The sequence below is a fragment of the Heterodontus francisci genome, chromosome 41, assembly GCF_036365525.1.
Source record: "Heterodontus francisci isolate sHetFra1 chromosome 41, sHetFra1.hap1, whole genome shotgun sequence".
NCBI classification, from domain to species: Eukaryota; Metazoa; Chordata; class Chondrichthyes; order Heterodontiformes; family Heterodontidae; genus Heterodontus; species Heterodontus francisci.
In genome coordinates, this window is record NC_090411.1 from 8,576,967 (window position 1) to 8,598,118 (window position 21,152).

Below are 21,152 nucleotides of genomic sequence, written 5' to 3' on the forward strand. Positions count from 1 at the left end.
GGGGATCTACACATAGCTTGATGCAGCCGCACACGAAGGTGGTCATCAGGATGAGGGCCACGTTGGGTACATTTTTCCCGCCCATGTCCAGAGATTTGAACATCGTGTCCCTCCGGACCCGGTCCATTTTAGATCCCCAGACGAAGCGGAAAATGGCTCGGGTGACTGCCACGGCACAGGAGTGGGGTATGGGCCAGACCTGCGCCACGTAGAGCAACAACGTGAGCGCCTCGCACCTGATGACCAGGTTCTTACCCACAATGGAGAGAGATCGCTGCCCCCACATGCCCAACTTTTGTCGTACCTTGGCTACTCGCTCCTCCCATGTTTTGGTGCACGCCCCGGCCCTTCCGAACCATATCCCCAGCACCTTCAGGTAATCTGACCTGACGGTGAAGGGGACAAAGGATCGGTCAGCCCAGTTCCCAAAGAACATGGCCTCGCTCTTGCCGTGGTTAACTTTGGCTCCCGAGGCCAGTTCGAACTGGTCGCAGATGCTCATCAGTCTGCGCACGGACAGCGGATCCGAGCAGAAGACGGCGACGTCATCCATGTACAGGGAGGTTTTGACCTGAGTGCCTCCGCTGCCTGGGATTGTCACCCCTCTTATGCTCGCATCCTTCCTAATAGACTCAGCAAAGGGTTCAATACAGCAAACAAACAAGACCGGGGACAGAGGACAGCCCTGTCTGACTCCAGATTTGATCGGGAAACTTTCAGATTCCCACCCGTTGATTGACACTGCGCTACTGATGTTTGTGTAGAGCAGTTGGATCCAATTGCAGATTCCCTCCCCAAACCCCATTTTGGAAAGCACGTCCATCATGTAGGTGTGCGATATCCTGTCAAAAGCCTTCTCCTGGTCCAGGCTGATGAGGCAGGTGTCCACCCTCCTGTCCCGTACGTAGGCGATCGTATCCCTGAGTAGCGCGAGGCTATCAGAGATCTTCCTGCCGGGTACAGTACAGGTCTGATCGGGGTGAATCACCAACTCCAGAGCAGACTTGACTCGACTGGCTATGACTTTGGACAGAATCTTGTAATCAACATTAAGCAGTGAGATGGGCCGCCAATTTCTGATTTCTACCCTCTCCCCCTTCTGCTTGTAAATGAGGGTGATGATGCCTTTTCTCATGGATTCTGACATGCTACCGGCCAGGAGCATACTCTCGTATACTTCCAGCAGGTCCGGGCCGACCCAGTCCCACAGGGCCGAGTACAACTCGACCGGTAAGCCGTCGCTCCCGGGAGTTTTACTCGCCTCGAAAGACTCGACGGCCTTTGTCAGCTCGTCCAGAGTTAGCGGCTTGTCCAGTCCCTCCCTCCTGCTGTCATCTAAGACCTCTGTGATAGATGACAGGAAGGACTGGGAGGCTCTGCTGTCTGTGGGCTTCGCGTCATACAGCCCAGCATAAAAGGATTTGCTGATCCTTAGTATGTCGGACTGCGAAGACGTTACCGAGCCATCTTCTTCCTTCAGGCTGCTGATAACAGAGCTCTCTCTGTGTACCTTTTGGAAGAAGTAACGCGAGCACGTCTCATCCTGCTCGATGGAGCGGACTCTGGACCGGAAGATGATCTTGGAGGCCTCCTTGGCAAAGAGCGAGGCCTGCTGGCTCTTCACCTCTTGGAGGTCCTCCTTGACCTCGACCCCCATTGACTGCAACCGGAGTAGATTTTGCATAATTTTCTGGAGTCGGGACAGTTCCCTCTGTCTCTCTCTCGCCTTCTGAACACCTTTGTGGATGAAGAACCTCTTGATGTTCTCCTTAATCGCTTCCCACCAGTGAACTGGAGACTCAAAGAGGGGTTTCACGGTCCTCCAACCTTTGTAATCCCTTTTGAGTTCCTCAACGTTCTCTGGGGTCAGCAGTGTCGCATTGAGCTTCCACGTCCCTCTGCCAACCCGCTGGTCGTCCTGTAAGTGACAGTCGGCCAGTAAGAGGCAGTGGTCGGAGAAGAACACCGGCTTGACGTCGGTGGATCCGACCGTGACAGCACGGGACACAAACAGGAAGTCAATCCTGGAACGGGCAGACCCGTCCGATCTTGACCATGTGTATCTGCGCTGCGCTCCGTCTGCAGGTTTGCTGAAGACGTCGTGCAGTTTGGCATCCTTAACTGTTTCTACTAGGAATCTGGACGTAGCGTCCAGTTTGCTGTCGTCACTGCCGGATCGTCCAGCCGCATCGATGATGCAGTTGAAGTCACCGCCTAGGATGACCGGCCTGGACGTCGCCAGCAGCAGTGGGAGCTGCTGGAAGACGGTCAGCCGCTCGCTGCGTTGTACCGGGGCGTACACGTTGATCAACCGGAGCGGAGCGTTGTTGTACATCACGTCTGCTACGAGGAGGCGGCCGCCCACCACCTCCTTAACTTCGGAGATGGTGAAGTTACCTCCCCGCAGCAGAATACCCAGGCCGGAGGAACGGCAGTCATTACCCCCCGACCAGATCGATGGCCCGTGGGACCACCATCGCGACCACTGCCTGTAGGTGCTGAGGTGTGGTATTCCACACTCCTGCAGAAACAGTAGGTCAGCTTTGACCTTGGCAAGGTAATCCAAGGTTGAAACACATCGCGTAGTCGATTTAATGCTACGCACATTAATGGAAGCAATTCTTACACCCATTTTTAACTAAAAATTAGTTGTTGCTTCCCATACCATTTGTCCTCGCTAGTCCCAGTCCTTCCCCTTCGGGATGTTCCTGCATACCCATCGTATGCGCAAGCAGTTTCACGTTGGTTGGGCTCAGAAACCCCTCCTGATTTTTCCTGCAGGGTTTGTGCCGCTCGGGTGACATCGGGGGGGTCTTGTAGGCAGAGAGGATTGGGTTGTCCTCAGCTGCTTCCATCTGTTCCTCCTCGAAAACATCACAGCTCCCGGTCTCCCGGAGCTCAGGTGCGCCAGACGTGTCTTTGCTCCCGGTGTCCTGGAGCTGAGATGCGTTGGCCACGTCGTTACGTGTGGGGCATTGGGGTTGGGGCACGCTGGGCCCATCACAGCTTCCAGTGCCCGGGGGCTGGGATGCTTTATCATCCATCTCGGAGTTCTGCCGCCTCTTTTGAAGGGGCTGTCGTTCCAGCATTTCCCCGTCCAGTGAAGAGGAGTTGTTGCAGTCTGATTCAGAAGAGAGCCTCCTCTTGCCACTGGTTTGGGTGGTGGCTTTGGGATGTTTTTTCTTTGTGGTTCTCCTCTGGACCACTTGCCACTGACCTGTTTGTCCATCTGCTGCCTCCTCCTCCATTGATTCTGTCTGTGGGGGAGGGGTTTCCGGGCGCTGGGTAGGTGCTGGGTCGTTGGTTTCAGCCGCCTCCCCTTCCTTCTCAGGTTGAAGTTCCTCACTGCGGAGAAGGTTGCTGGTCTCCTTTCGAACAGCGGACGCCTTCGTCGAACCTTCGCCCGGCCATTCCTTGGACCTTGCCGCCTGAGCATAGCTTTGACAACGTTTGGGACAGGTCTTGTAGAGATGGCCTGCCGCACCGCACAAGTTGCAACACTTAGTCTGCTTACAGTCCTTGGTCTGATGGCCTTCCTCCTTGCAGTTCTTGCAAACAACCGTGCTGCAGTTGGCTGCCATGTGACCAGATTTGCCACAGGTGCGACAAACTCTGGGCTGCCCAGCGTAGACCAAGAAGCCTCGACTTCCCCCGATAGCGAAGCTGGAGGGAGGGTGGATGATGGCTCCACTGGGATCTACCTTCAAGGTCACCTTGACCTGCCGCTTGCTGGTCCAGATCCCAAAGGGGTCCTTGACATCAGTGCTGCTGCCGGCCACCTCGACGTACCTGGCGAGAAAGGTGAGTACATCCACCACCGGAACATGGGGGTTGTAGAGGTGAATCGTCACCACCCGGTCCCGTTGTGACGGAAGCGTGAAGAGCGGCTCCGCTGTGAGGATCGACAGTGGCGCCCGGTCCCCTTTCTCCTTGAACGCCTTCAGGAACTTGATGCATCCCGCCACGTTCCGGAACGTCACGTCGAAGTATCCACTGCTGGGGAAATCCTGCAGGCAGAAGACGTCCGTCGCTTGAAATCCGCAGCAATCGAAGAGAATTTTCTTGATGAAGAAGGTGCGATCGACCGGTGCATCTCCTTCCTTGTCCTTCACGACCACCCGAACGGTGTTGCGCACTCCCTGGCCCGAAGCTCGAAAATTGGTTATAGCCATTTTACTCAAAGCTTCCCCAGGATCAAAAAGCAATGATCATGGTCTCTTCTCAATCAAATAAGCACTGATAAGAACAGATACTACACTTGATCTTAGCCAAAAGGCCGAGAAGCGATGGCCGTAAAACTGCGTTTGCTGCGCGCGTCAGGCCCGGCGTGCGGCCTCTACGTCAAAGTAGCCGCCGGGTGGGCGCGCCTCGGGCGAAAGAGGCGACGGCGGGCGGTCTTTGAGCCAGAGCTCCTTTTGTTGCCGGGCCTTGCAAGCAGAAAGGAAAGCACGCGTGCATGCCACGCGCAGCCATTCCTTGCGCTTCTGCGCGAGGCATTGGGCAGGAATAACGACAACCGCGCGCGCTGGGCAGCAAAGGGCGGCCTGCAACTGCGGGGCAATCCAACAGGGGACAGCGTAGCGCCCACGGAAAACTGCAGCAAAGTCAGCCGAGCAGCAGCGCCGTCACTATTGCGAATTCTATTTTTCGGCAGGGGTCTCGCCCCCATGGAGGGGGGAAGCTACACCGCTCCTGGAAACACTGCAATACCAGGTGGATGCATGGAGTGGACGGGGCAAGCCCCTGCTCCATCTCCCTGTCCCAAAAATCAATTTAATATTTGGTCCCCAGATAGGGGACGTATCAGATATTAAACTGATAAGAACAGATACTACACTTGATCTTAGCCAAAAGGCCGAGAAGCGATGGCCCTAAAACTGCGTTTGCTGCGCGCGTCAGGCCCGGCGTGCGGCCTCTACGTCAAAGTAGCCGCCGGGTGGGCGAGCCTCGGGCGAAAGAGGCGACGGCGGGCGGTCTTTGAGCCAGAGCTCCTTTTGTTGCCGGGCCTTGCAAGCAGAAAGGAAAGCACGCGTGCATGCCACGCGCAGCCATTCCTCGCGCTTCTGCGCGAGGCATTGCGCAGGAAAAAAGACAACCGCGCGCGCTGGGCAGCAAAGGGCAGCCTGCAACTGCGGGGCAATACAACAGGGGGCAGCGTAGCACCCAGGGAAAACTGCAGCAAAGTCAGCCGAGCAGCAGCGCCGTCACTATTGCGAATTCTATTTTTCAGCAGGGGTCTCGCCCCCATGGAGGGGGGAAGCTGCACCGCTCCTGGAAACACTGCAATACCAGGTGGATGCATGGAGTGGACGGGGCAAGCCCCTGCTCCATCTCCCTGTCCCAAAAATCAATTTAATATTTGGTCCCCAGATAGGGGACGTATCAGATATTAAACTGATAAGAACAGATTTTTTTTTTTTTTTATTTCCAAAATATACTTTATTCATAAAAATCTGTAAAAATTACATTGCCAAACAGTTTCCAAACAGCACCAAAAAATACAAACATTGCAAGGGAGATCAGTTTCCTTCAATACTGTCATGAGTTTCTTCCCAACCCTTCCGTTTCACAATTGTCATGTCAATTACAGTTTTACATTTACAGCAATTGAGAATATTAACGATACAGTTCGAGGGGCTTCCCATGGTTCCAGCCCCTCAGTCCAGCTTGGTGGGGGAACCTTACACTGTGGTCTTTCCCCATTGAGCCTTTGCTGCGGCTGCCCCAAGCTTTAGTGCGTCCCTCAGCACGTAGTCCTGGACCTTGGAATGTGCCAGTCTGCAACATTCGGTGGTGGACAACTCTTTGCGCTGGAAGACCAGCAAGTTTCGGGCAGACCAAAGGGCGTCTTTCACCGAATTGATAGTCCTCCAGCAGCAGTTGATGTTTGTCTCGGTGTGCGTCCCTGGGAACAGCCCGTAGAGCACAGACTCCTGTGTTACAGAGCTGCTTGGGATGAACCTTGACAAAAACCACTGCATCTCTTTCCACACCTGCTTTGCAAAGGCACATTCCAGGAGGAGGTGGGCGACTGTCTCTTCCCCACCACAGCCAACGCGGGGGCACTGTGCGGAGGGGGCGAGACTTCGGGTGTGCATGAAGGATCTGACGGGGAGGGCCCTTCTCACCACCAGCCAAGCTACGTCTTGGTGCTTGTTTGAAAGTTCTGGTGATGAGGCATTCCGCCAAATGACTTTGACGGTCTGCTCGGGGAACCATCCGACAGGATCCACCGTTTCCTTTTCCCGTAGGGCCTTGAGGACATTCCGTGCAGACCACTGCCTGATGGACCGGTGGTCAAAGGTGTTTTTCCGCAGAAACTGCTCCACGAAGGATAGGTGGTACGGCGCCGCCCAACTGCACGGAGCGTTCCGCGGCAATGTGACCAGGCCCATCCTTCGCAACACCGGGGACAGATAGAACCTCAGCACGTAGTGACACTTGGAGTTTGCGTACTGGGGATCTACACATAGCTTGATGCAGCCGCACACGAAGGTGGTCATCAGGATGAGGTCCCTCCGGACCCGGTCCATTTTAGATCCCCAGACGAAACGGAAAATGGCTCGGGTGACTGCCACGGCGCAGGAGTGGGGTATGGGCCAGACCTGCGCCACGTAGAGCAACAACGTGAGCGCCTCGCACCTGATGACCAGGTTCTTACCCTCAATGGAGAGAGATCGCTGCCCCCACATGCCCAACTTTTGTCGTACCTTGGCTACTCGCTCCTCCCATGTTTTGGTGCACGCCCCGGCCCTTCCGAACCATATCCCCAGCACCTTCAGGTAATCTGACCTGACGGTGAAGGGGACAAAGGATCGGTCAGCCCAGTTCCCAAAGAACATGGCCTCGCTCTTGCCGTGGTTAACTTTGGCTCCCGAGGCCAGTTCGAACTGGTCGCAGATGCTCATCAGTCTGCGCACGGACAGCGGATCCGAGCAGAAGACGGCGACGTCATCCATGTACAGGGAGGTTTTGACCTGAGTGCCTCCGCTGCCTGGGATTGTCACCCCTCTTATGCTCGCATCCTTCCTAATAGACTCAGCAAAGGGTTCAATACAGCAAACAAACAAGACCGGGGACAGAGGACAGCCCTGTCTGACTCCAGATTTGATCGGGAAACTTTCAGATTCCCACCCGTTGATTGACACTGCGCTACTGATGTTTGTGTAGAGCAGTTGGATCCAATTGCAGATTCCCTCCCCAAACCCCATTTTGGAAAGCACGTCCATCATGTAGGTGTGCGATATCCTGTCAAAAGCCTTCTCCTGGTCCAGGCTGATGAGGCAGGTGTCCACCCTCCTGACCCGTACGTAGGCGATCGTATCCCTGAGTAGCGCGAGACTATCAGAGATCTTCCTGCCGGGTACAGTACAGGTCTGATCGGGGTGAATCACCAACTCCAGAGCAGACTTGACTCGACTGGCTATGACTTTGGACAGAATCTTGTAATCAACATTAAGCAGTGAGATGGGCCGCCAATTTCTGATTTCTGCCCTCTCCCCCTTCTGCTTGTAAATGAGGGTGATGATGCCTTTTCTCATGGATTCTGACATGCTGCCGGCCAGGAGCATACTCTCGTATACTTCCAGCAGGTCCTGGCCGACCCAGTCCCACAGGGCCGAGTACAACTCGACCGGTAAGCCGTCGCTCCCGGGAGTTTTACTCGTCTCGAAAGACTGGACGGCCATTGTCAGCTCGTCCAGAGTTAGCGGCTTGTCCAGTCTCTCCCTCCTGCTGTCATCTAGGACCTCTGTGATAGATGACAGGAAGGACTGGGAGGCTCTGCTGTCTGTGGGCTTCGCGTCATACAGCCCGGCATAAAAGGATTTGCTGATCCTTTGTATGTCGGACTGCGAAGACGTTTCCGAGCCATCTTCTTCCTTCAGGCTGCTGATAACAGAGCTCTGTGTACCTTTTGGAAGAAGTAACGCGAGCACGTCTCATCCTGCTCGATGGAGCGGACTCTGGACCGGAAGATGATCTTGGAGGCCTCCTTGGCAAAGAGCGAGGCCTGCTGGCTCTTCACCTCTTGGAGGTCCTCCTTGACCTCGACCCCCATTGACTGCAACCGGAGTAGATTTTGCATAATTTTCTGGAGTCGGGACAGTTCCCTCTGTCTCTCTCTCGCCTTCTGAACACCTTTGTGGATGAAGAACCTCTTGATGTTCTCCTTAATCGCTTCCCACCAGTGAACTGGAGACTCAAAGAGGGGTTTCACGGTCCTCCAACCTTTGTAATCCCTTTTGAGTTCCTCAACGTTCTCTGGGGTCAGCAGTGTCGCATTGAGCTTCCACGTCCCTCTGCCAACCCGCTGGTCGTCCTGTAAGTGACAGTCGGCCAGAAAGAGGCAGTGGTCGGAGAAGAACACCGGCTTGACGTCGGTGGATCCGACCGTGACAGCACGGGACACAAACAGGAAGTCAATCCTGGAACGGGCAGACCCGTCCGATCTTGACCATGTGTATCTGCGCTGCGCTCCGTCTGCAGGTTTGCTGAAGACGTCGTGCAGTTTGGCATCCTTAACTGTTTCTATGAGGAATCTGGACGTAGCGTCCAGTTTGCTGTCGTCACTGCCGGATCGTCCAGCCGCATCGATGATGCAGTTGAAGTCACCGCCTAGGATGACCGGCCTGGACGTCGCCAGCAGCAGTGGGAGTTGCTGGAAGACGGTCAGCCGCTCGCTGCGTTGTACCGGGGCGTACACGTTGATCAACCGGAGCGGAGCGTTGTTGTACATCACGTCTGCTACGAGGAGGCGGCCGCCCACCACCTCCTTAACTTCGGAGATGGTGAAGTTACCTCCCCGCAGCAGAATACCCAGGCCGGAGGAACGGCAGTCATTACCCCCCGACCAGATCGATGGCCCGTGGGACCACCATCGCGACCACTGCCTGTCGGTGCTGAGGTGTGGTATTCCACACTCCTGCAGAAACAGTAGGTCAGCTTTGACCTTGGCAAGGTAATCCAAGGTTGAAACACATCGCGTAGTCGATTTAATGCTACGCACATTAATGGAAGCAATTCTTACACCCATTTTTTACTAAAAATTAGTTGTTGCTTCCCATACCATTTGTCCTCGCTAGTCCCAGTCCTTCCCCTTCGGGATGTTCCTGCATACCCATCGTATGCGCAAGCAGTTTCACGTTGGTTGGGCTCAGAAACCCCTCCTGATTTTTCATGCAGGGTTTGTGCCGCTCGGGTGACATCGGGGGGGTCTTGTAGGCAGAGAGGATTGGGTTGTCCTCAGCTGCTTCCATCTGTTCCTCCTCGAAAACATCACAGCTCCCGGTCTCCCGGAGCTCAGGTGCGCCAGACGTGTCTTTGCTCCCGGTGTCCCGGAGCTGAGATGCGTTGGCCACGTCGTTACGTGTGGGGAATTGGGGTTGGGGCACGCCGGGCCCATCACAGCTTCCAGTGCCCGGGGGCTGGGATGCTTGATCATCCATCTCGGAGTTCTGCCGCCTCTTTTGAAGGGGCTGTCGTTCCAGCATTTCCCCGTCCAGTGAAGAGGAGTTGTTGCAGTCTGATTCAGAAGAGAGCCTCCTCTTGCCACTGGTTTGGGTGGTGGCTTTGGGATGTTTTTTCTTTGTGGTTTTCCTCTGGACCACTTGCCACTGACCTGTTTGTCCATCTGCTGCCTCCTCCTCCATTGATTCTGTCTGTGGAGGAGGGGTTTCCGGGCGCTGGGTAGGTGCTGGGTCGTTGGTTTCAGCCGCCTCCCCTTCCTTCTCAGGTTGAAGTTCCTCACTGCGGAGAAGGTTGCTGGTCTCCTTTCGAACAGCGGACCCCTTCGTCGAACCTTCGCCCGGCCATTCCTTGGACCTTGCCGCCTGAGCATAGCTGAGACAACGTTTGGGGCAGGTCTTGTAGAGATGGCCTGCCGCACCGCACAAGTTGCAACACTTAGTCTGCTTACAGTCCTTGGTCTGATGGCCTTCCTCCTTGCAGTTCTTGCAAACAACCGTGCTGCAGTTGGCTGCCATGTGATCAGATTTGCCACAGGTGCGACAAACTCTGGGCTGCCCAGCATAGACCAAGAAGCCTCGACTTCCCCCGATAGCGAAGCTGGAGGGAGGGTGGATGATGGCTCCACTGGGATCTACCTTCAAGGTCACCTTGACCTGCCGCTTGCTGGTCCAGATCCCAAAGGGGTCCTTGACATCAGTGCTGCTGCCGGCCACCTCGACGTACCTGGCGAGAAAGGTGAGTACATCCACCACCGGAACATGGGGGTTGTAGAGGTGAATCGTCACCACCCGGTCCCGTTGTGACGGAAGCGTGAAGAGCGGCTCCGCTGTGAGGATCGACAGTGGAGCCCGGTCCCCTTTCTCCTTGAACGCCTTCAGGAACTTGATGCATCCCGCCACGTTCCGGAACGTCACGTCGAAGTATCCACTGCTGGGGAAATCCTGCAGGCAGAAGACGTCCGTCGATTGAAATCCGCAGCAATCGAAGAGAATTTTCTTGATGAAGAAGGTGCGATCGACCGGTGCATCTCCTTCCTTGTCCTTCACGACCACCCGAACGGTGTTGCGCACTCCCTGGCCCGAAGCTCGAAAATTGGTTATAGCCATTTTACTCAAAGCTTCCCCAGGATCAAAAGGCAATGATCATGGTCTCTTCTCAATCAATTAAGCACTGATAAGAACAGATACTTTTTTTTTATTTCCAAAATATACTTTATTCATAAAAATCTGTAAAAATTACATTGCCAAACAGTTTCCAAACAGCACCAAAAAATACAAACATTGCAAAGGAGATCAGTTTCCTTCAATACTGTCATGAGTTTCTTCCCAACCCTTCCGTTTCACAATTGTCATGTCAATTACAGTTTTACATTTACAGCAATTGAGAATATTAACGATACAGTTCGAGGGGTTTCCCATTGATCCAGCCCCTCAGTCCATCTTGGTGGGGGAACCTTACACTGTGGTCTTTCCCCATTGAGCCTTTGCTGCGGCTGCCCCAAGCTTTAGTGCGTCCCTCAGCACGTAGTCCTGGACCTTGGAATGTGCCAGTCTGCAACATTCGGTGGTGGACAACTCTTTGCGTTGGAAGACCAGCAAGTTTCGGGCAGACCAAAGGGCGTCTTTCACCGAATTGATAGTCCTCCAGCAGCAGTTGATGTTTGTCCCTGGGAACAGCCCGTAGAGCACAGACTCCTGTGTTACAGAGCTGCTTGGGATGAACCTTGACAAAAACCACTGCATCTCTTTCCACACCTGCTTTGCAAAGGCACATTCCAGGAGGAGGTGGGCGACCGTCTCTTCCCCACCACAGCCAACGCGGGGGCACTGTGCAGAGGGGGCGAGACTTCGGGTGTGCATGAAGGATCTGACGGGGAGGGCCCTTCTCACCACCAGCCAAACTACGTCTTGGTGCTTGTTTGAAAGTTCTGGTGATGAGGCATTCCGCCAAATGACTTTGACGGTCTGCTAAGAACAGATACTACACTTGATCTTAGCCAAAAGGCCGAGAAGCGATGGCCGTAAAACTGCATTTGCTGCGCGCGTCAGGCCCGGCGTGCGGCCTCTACGTCAAAGTAGCCGCCGGGTGGGCGAGCCTCGGGCGAAAGAGGCGACGGCGGGCGGTCTTTGAGCCAGAGCTCCTTTTGTTGCCGGGCCTTGCAAGCAGAAAGGAAAGCACGCGTGCATGCCACGCGCAGCCATTCTTTGCGCTTCTGCGCGAGGCATTGCGCAGGAATAAAGACAACCGCGCGCGCTGGGCAGCAAAGGGCGGCCTGCAACTGCGGGGCAATCCAACAGGGGGCAGCGTAGCGCCCACGGAAAACTGCAGCAAAGTCAGCAGCGCCGTCACTATTGCGAATTCTATTTTTCAGCAGGGGTCTCGCCCCCATGGAGGGGGGAAGCTGCACCGCTCCTGGAAACACTGCAATACCAGGTGGATGCATGGAGTGGACGGGGCAAGCCCCTGCTCCATCTCCCTGTCCCAAAAATCAATTTAATATTTGGTCCCCAGATAGGGGACGTATCAGATATTAAACTGATAAGAACAGATTTTTTTTTTTTTATTTCCAAAATATACTTTATTCATAAAAATCTGTAAAAATTACATTGCCAAACAGTTTCCAAACAGCACGAAAAAATACAAACATTGCAAAAGAGATCAGTTTCTTCCAATAATGTCATGAGTTTCTTCCCAACCCTTCCGTTTCACAATTGTCATGTCAATTACAGTTTTACATTTACAGCAATTGAGAATATTAACGATACAGTTCGAGGGGCTTCCCATGGTTCCAGCCCCTCAGTCCAGCTTGGTGGGGGAACCTTACACTGTGGTCTTTCCCCATTGAGCCTTTGCTGCGGCTGCCCCAAGCTTTAGTGCGTCCCTCAGCACGTAGTCCTGGACCTTGGAATGTGCCAGTCTGCAACATTCAGTGGTGGACAACTCTTTGCGCTGGAAGACCAGCAAGTTTCGGGCAGACCAAAGGGCGTCTTTCACCGAATTGATAGCCCTCCAGCAGCAGTTGATGTTTGTCTCGGTGTGCGTCCCTGGGAACAGCCCGTAGAGCACAGACTCCTGTGTTACAGAGCTGCTTGGGATGAACCTTGACAAAAACCACTGCATCTCTTTCCACACCTGCTTTGCAAAGGCACATTCCAGGAGGAGGTGGGCGACCGTCTCTTCCCCACCACAGCCAACGCGGGGGCACTGTGCGGAGGGGGCGAGACTTCGGGTGTGCATGAAGGATCTGACGGGGAGGGCCCTTCTCACCACCAGCCAAGCTACGTCTTGGTGCTTGTTTGAAAGTTCTGGTGATGAGGCATTCCGCCAAATGACTTTGACGGTCTGCTCGGGGAACCATCCGACAGGATCCACCGTTTCCTTTTCCCGTAGGGCCTTGAGGACATTCCGTGCAGACCACTGCCTGATGGACCGGTGGTCAAAGGTGTTTTTCCGCAGAAACTGCTCCACGAAGGATAGGTGGTACGGCGCCGCCCAACTGCACGGAGCGTTCCGCGGCAATGTGACCAGGCCCATCCTTCGCAACACCGGGGACAGATAGAACCTCAGCACGTAGTGACACTTGGAGTTTGCGTACTGGGGATCGACACATAGCTTGATGCAGCCGCACACGAAGGTGGTCATCAGGATGAGGGCCACGTTGGGTACATTTTTCCCGCCCTTGTCCAGAGATTTGAACATCGTGTCCCTCCGGACCCGGTCCATTTTAGATCCCCAGACGAAGCGGAAAATGGCTCGGGTGACTGCCACGGCGCAGGAGTGGGGTATGGGCCAGACCTGCGCCACGTAGAGCAACAACGTGAGCGCCTCGCACCTGATGACCAGGTTCTTACCCACAATGGAGAGAGACCGCTGCCCCCACATGCCCAACTTTTGTCGTACCTTGGCTACTCGCTCCTCCCATGTTTTGGTGCACGCCCCGGCCCTTCCGAACCATATCCCCAGCACCTTCAGGTAATCTGACCTGACGGTGAAGGGGACAAAGGATCGGTCAGCCCAGTTCCCAAAGAACATGGCCTCGCTCTTGCCGTGGTTAACTTTGGCTCCCGAGGCCAGTTCGAACTGGTCGCAGATGCTCATCAGTCTGCGCACGGACAGCGGATCCGAGCAGAAGACGGCGACGTCATCCATGTACAGGGAGGTTTTGACCTGAGTGCCTCCGCTGCCTGGGATTGTCACCCCTCTTATGCTCGCATCCTTCCTAATAGACTCAGCAAAGGGTTCAATACAGCAAACAAACAAGACCGGGGAAAGAGAACAGCCCTGTCTGACTCCAGATTTGATCGGGAAACTTTCAGATTCCCACCCGTTGATTGACACTGCGCTACTGATGTTTGTGTAGAGCAGTTGGATCCAATTGCAGATTCCCTCCCCAAACCCCATTTTGGAAAGCACGTCCATCATGTAGGTGTGCGATATCCTGTCAAAAGCCTTCTCCTGGTCCAGGCTGATGAGGCAGGTGTCCACCCTCCTGTCCCGTACGTAGGCGATCGTATCCCTGAGTAGCGCGAGGCTATCAGAGATCTTCCTGCCGGGTACAGTACAGGTCTGATCGGGGTGAATCACCAGCTCCAGAGCAGACTTGACTCGACTGGCTATGACTTTGGACAGAATCTTGTAATCAACATTAAGCAGTGAGATGGGCCGCCAATTTCTGATTTCTACCCTCTCCCCCTTCTGCTTGTAAATGAGGGTGATGATGCCTTTTCTCATGGATTCTGACATGCTACCGGCCAGGAGCATACTCTCGTATACTTCCAGCAGGTCCGGGCCGACCCAGTCCCACAGGGCCGAGTACAACTCGACCGGTAAGCCGTCGCTCCCGGGAGTTTTACTCGCCTCGAAAGACTCGACGGCCTTTGTCAGCTCGTCCAGAGTTAGCGGCTTGTCCAGTCCCTCCCTCCTGCTGTCATCTAAGACCTCTGTGATAGATGACAGGAAGGACTGGGAGGCTCTGCTGTCTGTGGGCTTCGCGTCATACAGCCCAGCATAAAAGGATTTGCTGATCCTTAGTATGTCGGACTGCGAAGACGTTACCGAGCCATCTTCTTCCTTCAGGCTGCTGATAACAGAGCTCTCTCTGTGTACCTTTTGGAAGAAGTAACGCGAGCACGTCTCATCCTGCTCGATGGAGCGGACTCTGGACCGGAAGATGATCTTGGAGGCCTCCTTGGCAAAGAGCGAGGCCTGCTGGCTCTTCACCTCTTGGAGGTCCTCCTTGACCTCGACCCCCATTGACTGCAACCGGAGTAGATTTTGCATAATTTTCTGGAGTCGGGACAGTTCCCTCTGTCTCTCTCTCGCCTTCTGAACACCTTTGTGGATGAAGAACCTCTTGATGTTCTCCTTAATCGCTTCCCACCAGTGAACTGGAGACTCAAAGAGGGGTTTCACGGTCCTCCAACCATTGTAATCCCTTTTGAGTTCCTCAACGTTCTCTGGGGTCAGCAGTGTCGCATTGAGCTTCCACGTCCCTCTGCCAACCCGCTGGTCGTCCTGTAAGTGACAGTCGGCCAGTAAGAGGCAGTGGTCGGAGAAGAACACCGGCTTGACGTCGGTGGATCCGACCGTGACAGCACGGGAAACAAACAGGAAGTCAATCCTGGAACGGGCAGACCCGTCCGATCTTGACCATGTGTATCTGCGCTGCGCTCCGTCTGCAGGTTTGCTGAAGACGTCGTGCAGTTTGGCATCCTTAACTGTTTCTATGAGGAATCTGGACGTAGCGTCCAGTTTTCTGTCGTCACTGCCGGATCGTCCAGCCGCATCGATGATGCAGTTGAAGTCACCGCCTAGGATGACCGGCCTGGACGTCGCCAGCAGCAGTGGGAGCTGCTGGAAGACGGTCAGCCGCTCGCTGCGTTGTACCGGGGCGTACACGTTGATCAACCGGAGCGGAGCGTTGTTGTACATCACGTCTGCTACGAGGAGGCGGCCGCCCACCACCTCCTTAACTTCGGAGATGGTGAAGTTACCTCCCCGCAGCAGAATACCCAGGCCGGAGGAACGGCAGTCATTACCCCCCGACCAGATCGATGGCCCGTGGGACCACCATCGCGACCACTGCCTGTAGGTGCTGAGGTGTGGTATTCCACACTCCTGCAGAAACAGTAGGTCAGCTTTGACCTTGGCAAGGTAATCCAAGGTTGAAACACATCGCGTAGTAGATTTAATGCTACGCACATTAATGGAAGCAATTCTTACACCCATTTTTAACTAAAAATTAGTTGTTGCTTCCCATACCATTTGTCCTCGCTAGTCCCAGTCCTTCCCCTTCGGGATGTTCCTGCATACCCATCGTATGCGCAAGCAGTTTCACGTTGGTTGGGCTCAGAAACCCCTCCTGATTTTTCCTGCAGGGTTTGTGCCGCTCGGGTGACATCGGGGGGGTCTTGTAGGCAGAGAGCATTGGGTTGTCCTCAGCTGCTTCCATCTGTTCCTCCTCGAAAACATCACAGCTCCCGGTCTCCCGGAGCTCAGGTGCGCCAGACGTGTCTTTGCTCCCGGTGTCCTGGAGCTGAGATGCGTTGGCCACGTCGTTACGTGTGGGGCATTGGGGTTGGGGCACGCTGGGCCCATCACAGCTTCCAGTGCCCGGGGGCTGGGATGCTTTATCATCCATCTCGGAGTTCTGCCGCCTCTTTTGAAGGGGCTGTCGTTCCAGCATTTCCCCGTCCAGTGAAGAGGAGTTGTTGCAGTCTGATTCAGAAGAGAGCCTCCTCTTGCCACTGGTTTGGGTGGTGGCTTTGGGATGTTTTTTCTTTGTGGTTCTCCTCTGGACCACTTGCCACTGACCTGTTTGTCCATCTGCTGCCTCCTCCTCCATTGATTCTGTCTCTGGGGGAGGGGTTTCCGGGCGCTGGGTAGGTGCTGGGTCATTGGTTTCAGCCGCCTCCCCTTCCTTCTCAGGTTGAAGTTCCTCACTGCGGAGAAGGTTGCTGGTCTCCTTTCGAACAGCGGACGCCTTCGTCGAACCTTCGCCCGGCCATTCCTTGGACCTTGCCGCCTGAGCATAGCTTTGACAACGTTTGGGACAGGTCTTGTAGAGATGGCCTGCCGCACCGCACAAGTTGCAACACTTAGTCTGCTTACAGTCCTTGGTCTGATGGCCTTCCTCCTTGCAGTTCTTGCAAACAACCGTGCTGCAGTTGGCTGCCATGTGACCAGATTTGCCACAGGTGCGGCAAACTCTGGGCTGCCCAGCGTAGACCAAGAAGCCTCGACTTCCCCCGATAGCGAAGCTGGAGGGAGGGTGGATGATGGCTCCACTGGGATCTACCTTCAAGGTCACCTTGACCTGCCGCTTGCTGGTCCAGATCCCAAAGGGGTCCTTGACATCAGTGCTGCTGCCGGCCACCTCGACGTACCTGGCGAGAAAGGTGAGTACATCCACCACCGGAACATGGGGGTTGTAGAGGTGAATCGTCACCACCCGGTCCCGTTGTGACGGAAGCGTGAAGAGCGGCTCCGCTGTGAGGATCGACAGTGGCGCCCGGTCCCCTTTCTCCTTGAACGCCTTCAGGAACTTGATGCATCCCGCCACGTTCCGGAACGTCACGTCGAAGTATCCACTGCTGGGGAAATCCTGCAGGCAGAAGACGTCCGTCGCTTGAAATCCGCAGCAATCGAAGAGAATTTTCTTGATGAAGAAGGTGCGATCGACCGGTGCATCTCCTTCCTTGTCCTTCACGACCACCCGAACGGTGTTGCGCACTCCCTGGCCCGAAGCTCGAAAATTGGTTATAGCTATTTTACTCAAAGCTTCCCCAGGATCAAAAAGCAATGATCATGGTCTCTTCTCAATCAAATAAGCACTGATAAGAACAGATACTACACTTGATCTTAGCCAAAAGGCCGAGAAGCGATGGCCCTAAAACTGCGTTTGCTGCGCGCGTCAGGCCCGGCGTGCGGCCTCTACGTCAAAGTAGCCGCCGGGTGGGCGAGCCTCGGGCGAAAGAGGCGACGGCGGGCGGTCTTTGAGCCAGAGCTCCTTTTGTTGCCGGGCCTTGCAAGCAGAAAGGAAAGCACGCGTGCATGCCACGCGCAGCCATTCCTTGCGCTTCTGCGCGAGGCATTGCGCAGGAATAACGACAACCGCGCGCGCTGGGCAGCAAAGGGCGGCCTGCAACTGCGGGGCAATCCAACAGGGGACAGCGTAGCGCCCACGGAAAACTGCAGCAAAGTCAGCCGAGCAGCAGCGCCGTCACTATTGCGAATTCTATTTTTCTGTGGGACTGAACCTGCTGGAAGTACACGAGAGTATGCTCCTGGCCGGCAGCATGTCAGAATCCATGAGGAAAGGCACCATCACCCTCATCTACAAGCGGAAGGGGGAGAGGGCAGAAATCAGAAATTGGCGGCCCATCTCACTGCTTAATGCCGACTACAAGATTCTGTCCAAAGTCATAGCCAGTCGAGTCAAGTCTGCTCTGGAGTTGGTGATCCACCCCGATCAGACCTGTACTGTACCCGGCAGGAAATTCTCTGATAGTCTCGCGCTACTCAGGGATACGATCGCCTATGTACAGGACAGGAGGGTGGACACCTGCCTCATCAGCCTGGACCAGGAGAAGGCTTTTGACAGGATATTGCACACCTACATGATGGATGTGCTTTCCAAAATGGGGTTTGGGGAGAGAATCTGCAATTGGATCAAACTGCTCTCCACAAACATCAGTAGCGCAGTCTCAATCAATGGATGGAAATCAGAAAGTTTCCCAATCCAATCTGGAGTCAGACAGGGCTGTCCTCTCTCTCCTGTCTTGTTTGCTTGCTGTATTGAACCCTTTGCTGAGTCTATTGGGAAGGATGTGAGCATAAGAGGGGTGACAATCCCAGGCAGTGGAGGCACTCAAGTTAAAACCTCCCTGTACACGGATGACGTCGACGTCTTCTGCTCGGACCCGCTGTCTGTGCGCAGACTGATGAACATCTACAACCAGTTTGAACTGGCCTCGGGAGCCAAAGTTCAACACGGCAAGAGCGAGGCCATGTTCTTTTGGAACTGGGCTGACGGATCCTTTGTCCCCTTCACCGTTCGGTCAGATTACCTGTAGGTGCTGGGGATATGGTTCGGAAGGGCCGGGGCGTGCACCAAAACCTGGGAGGAGCGAGTAGCCAGGGTACAACAGAAGCTGTGCATGTGGGAGCAGCATTCTCTCTCCATTATGGGTAAGAAACTGGTCATCAGGTGCGAGGTGCTCACGTTGTTGCTGTACGTGGCGCAGGTCTGGCCCATACCTACTCCTGCACTGTGGCAGTCACCCAAGCCATTTTCCGCCTCATCTGGGGATCCAAAATGGACCGGGTCTGGAGGAACACGATGTTAAAACCTCTGGATAAGAGCGGAAAAAATGTACCCAACATCGCCCTCATCCTGATGACTGCCTTCGCGTGCGGCTGCATCAAGCTGTGTGTAGACCTCCAGTACGCAAACTCCAAGTGTCACTACGTGCTGAGGTTCTATCTGTCCCCAGTGTTGCGAAGGATGGGCCTGGTCACATTTCCGCGGAATACGCCATCCATTTGGACTGTGCCATACCACCTATCCTTCGTGGAGCAGTTTCTGCGGGAAAACACCTTTGACCACCAATTCATCAGGCAGTGGTCTGCACAGAATGTCCTCAAGGCCCTACGGGAAAAAGAGATGGTGGATCCTGTCAGATGGTTCCCCGAGCAGACCGTCAAAGTCATTTGTCGGAATGCATCATCACCAGAACTTTCAAACAAGCACCAAGATGTTGCTTGGCTGGTGGTGAGAAGAGCCCTCCCCTGTCAGATCCTTCCTGCACGCCTGAAGTCTGACCCCCTCCGCACAATACCCACGAGCTGGTTGTGGTGGGTAAGAGATGGTTGCCCACCTCCTTCTGGAATGTCTTTGCTAAGCACGTGTGGAAAGAGATGCAGTGGTTTTTGTCAAAGTTCATCCCAAGCAGCTCTGCAACACAGGAGTCTGTACTCTACGGGTTGTTACCAGGCACACACACCGAGATAAACATCAACTGCTACTGGAGGACTATCAATTCAGTGAAAGATGCCCTTTGGTCTACCCGACACCTGCTGGTCTTCCAGTGCAAAGAGTTGTCCACGACCGAATGTTGCAGACTGGCACATTCCAAGGTCCAGGACTACGTGCTGAGGGACGCACTAAAGCTTGGGGCAGACGCTGTGAAGGCTCAATGGGGAAAGTCTACTGTGTAAGGTCCTCCCATCAAAGTGAATTGAGGGGCTGGATCCATGGAAAACCCCTCGAACTGTATCCGGAAAATATTTGTTTGCTGTAAAATGTACATGGAATGAAAAATAAAAATGGAAGGGTGGTGAGGCAGCTCACTCCTGTATTGAAGGAAACTGATCTCCTTTGCACTCTTTGTATTTTTTGACTTGGTGCTGTTTGGAACTGTTTTATAATGCATTTTTTACAGATTTTTATGAATAAAGTATATTTTGGAAATTAAAAAAAGTCACGTCTCCTGCTTCAACTTCTTTGTGGAGCAATGTGTGAAGCATCATCTCTTCACAAAGGGGGCTGTCACTGCACTATGTTACCTGCTGGTAACATTTCATACTTCTCAGCAATAAATTTTGTATATCATGTCCTCCTGTTACTATTCTCCAAATTGTTTCTACATTTCTGAGCTTGTGTCACCTGCAAACTTTGGGCTGAATTTTATCAGACCCCCGAGGTGAAGGGCAAGGAGGTGGGGAGGGGGCAAACAATACCAAGGAAAGGCGGGGGGTGGAGTGCCCGTTGCCTTCCCAACGCCATTCAGGGGTGGGCCTTCCCATCCAGAGGCAGTTGAGGCCCTTAATTAATGGCCACTTAAGTGCCTCATCCCGCCACCGTTGGCATTTTACCAGCGGCGGGGGAGCCCTCTACTATCCGGGGATGTTGCCCAGTAAAGCCAGATAGCCTCCTTGTGGGCTGGTTTGGGCTGGGGAGGGGTGCATCCTGCTTGGGCAATCTGTGGCCTGCACAGGGCCCCCGGCCGTAAAGGCCACCCCTGTGCCAACACCTAGTCCCCTGCCCTTAACCCACATGGCCCTCACCCGTTGCCTGGGCCGCCTGCCTGACTGCTCCTGGTCTGGGAACCAGCAGTGGCCACTGCTCCCAGTGGCGCTGTTGGGACTGCTGAGCTTCTGGCTCTCTGATTGGCCAGCAGCTCTTGGAGGCGGAATCCCTGTTCGTAAAGGGATAAGGACTCTGTCGCTGGGTGGTTTATTGCCTATGCATTGTAAAAGGCAGCCTGGGGTCCCCAAAACATCCGCAGCAGGGTTCTCCTTGCCTTTTTAGCCTGGCGTCCAGACTCATTCTGGCTGCATAAAATCCAGCCCTGTTTACAAATTTGCAGGTGCAGGTCATTAATATGCATGAAAAAGAGCAGAGCTCCGAGTACTGATCACTGGTGAACAGCATTATAAACTTCTTCCCACTCTGAAAAACAACCATTCATCACTGCTTTCTGTCCCTCAGCCCATTTCATATCCACGCTGCCACTGTCCCTTTAATCCCATGAGATTTAACTTGGCTAACATGTCTACAATGTGGCACTTTTATCAAAAGATGTATATTAACCCTTTAAATAGCACTGCTGAAACATCCTTCCTGTCTGTAAGCTCCACATTGCTGGGTGAGTTTACTATGGGGCGGGTCAGCCACTGGGGCA

General features: G+C 54.3%; 1 non-coding gene and 5 pseudogenes across 1 annotated transcript; all 6 read right to left on the reverse strand.

The window, feature by feature from the left end:
* Positions 1 to 4,179: 4,179 nt before the first annotated feature.
* LOC137354543 (U2 spliceosomal RNA) lies at positions 4,180 to 4,288 on the reverse strand (annotated as a pseudogene).
* A 388-nt stretch (positions 4,289 to 4,676) lies between these two features.
* On the reverse strand, positions 4,677 to 4,867 carry LOC137353754 (U2 spliceosomal RNA). The gene has a single exon (XR_010969906.1). It is a non-coding gene; the product is annotated as a U2 spliceosomal RNA (small nuclear RNA).
* Positions 4,868 to 5,255: 388 nt separating this feature from the next.
* LOC137354314 (U2 spliceosomal RNA) lies at positions 5,256 to 5,436 on the reverse strand (annotated as a pseudogene).
* A 5,952-nt stretch (positions 5,437 to 11,388) lies between these two features.
* On the reverse strand, positions 11,389 to 11,484 carry LOC137354743 (U2 spliceosomal RNA; annotated as a pseudogene).
* Positions 11,485 to 11,864: 380 nt separating this feature from the next.
* Positions 11,865 to 12,043, reverse strand: LOC137354304 (U2 spliceosomal RNA; annotated as a pseudogene).
* A 5,200-nt stretch (positions 12,044 to 17,243) lies between these two features.
* Positions 17,244 to 17,352, reverse strand: LOC137354532 (U2 spliceosomal RNA; annotated as a pseudogene).
* Between the last annotated feature and the right edge of the window lie 3,800 nt (positions 17,353 to 21,152).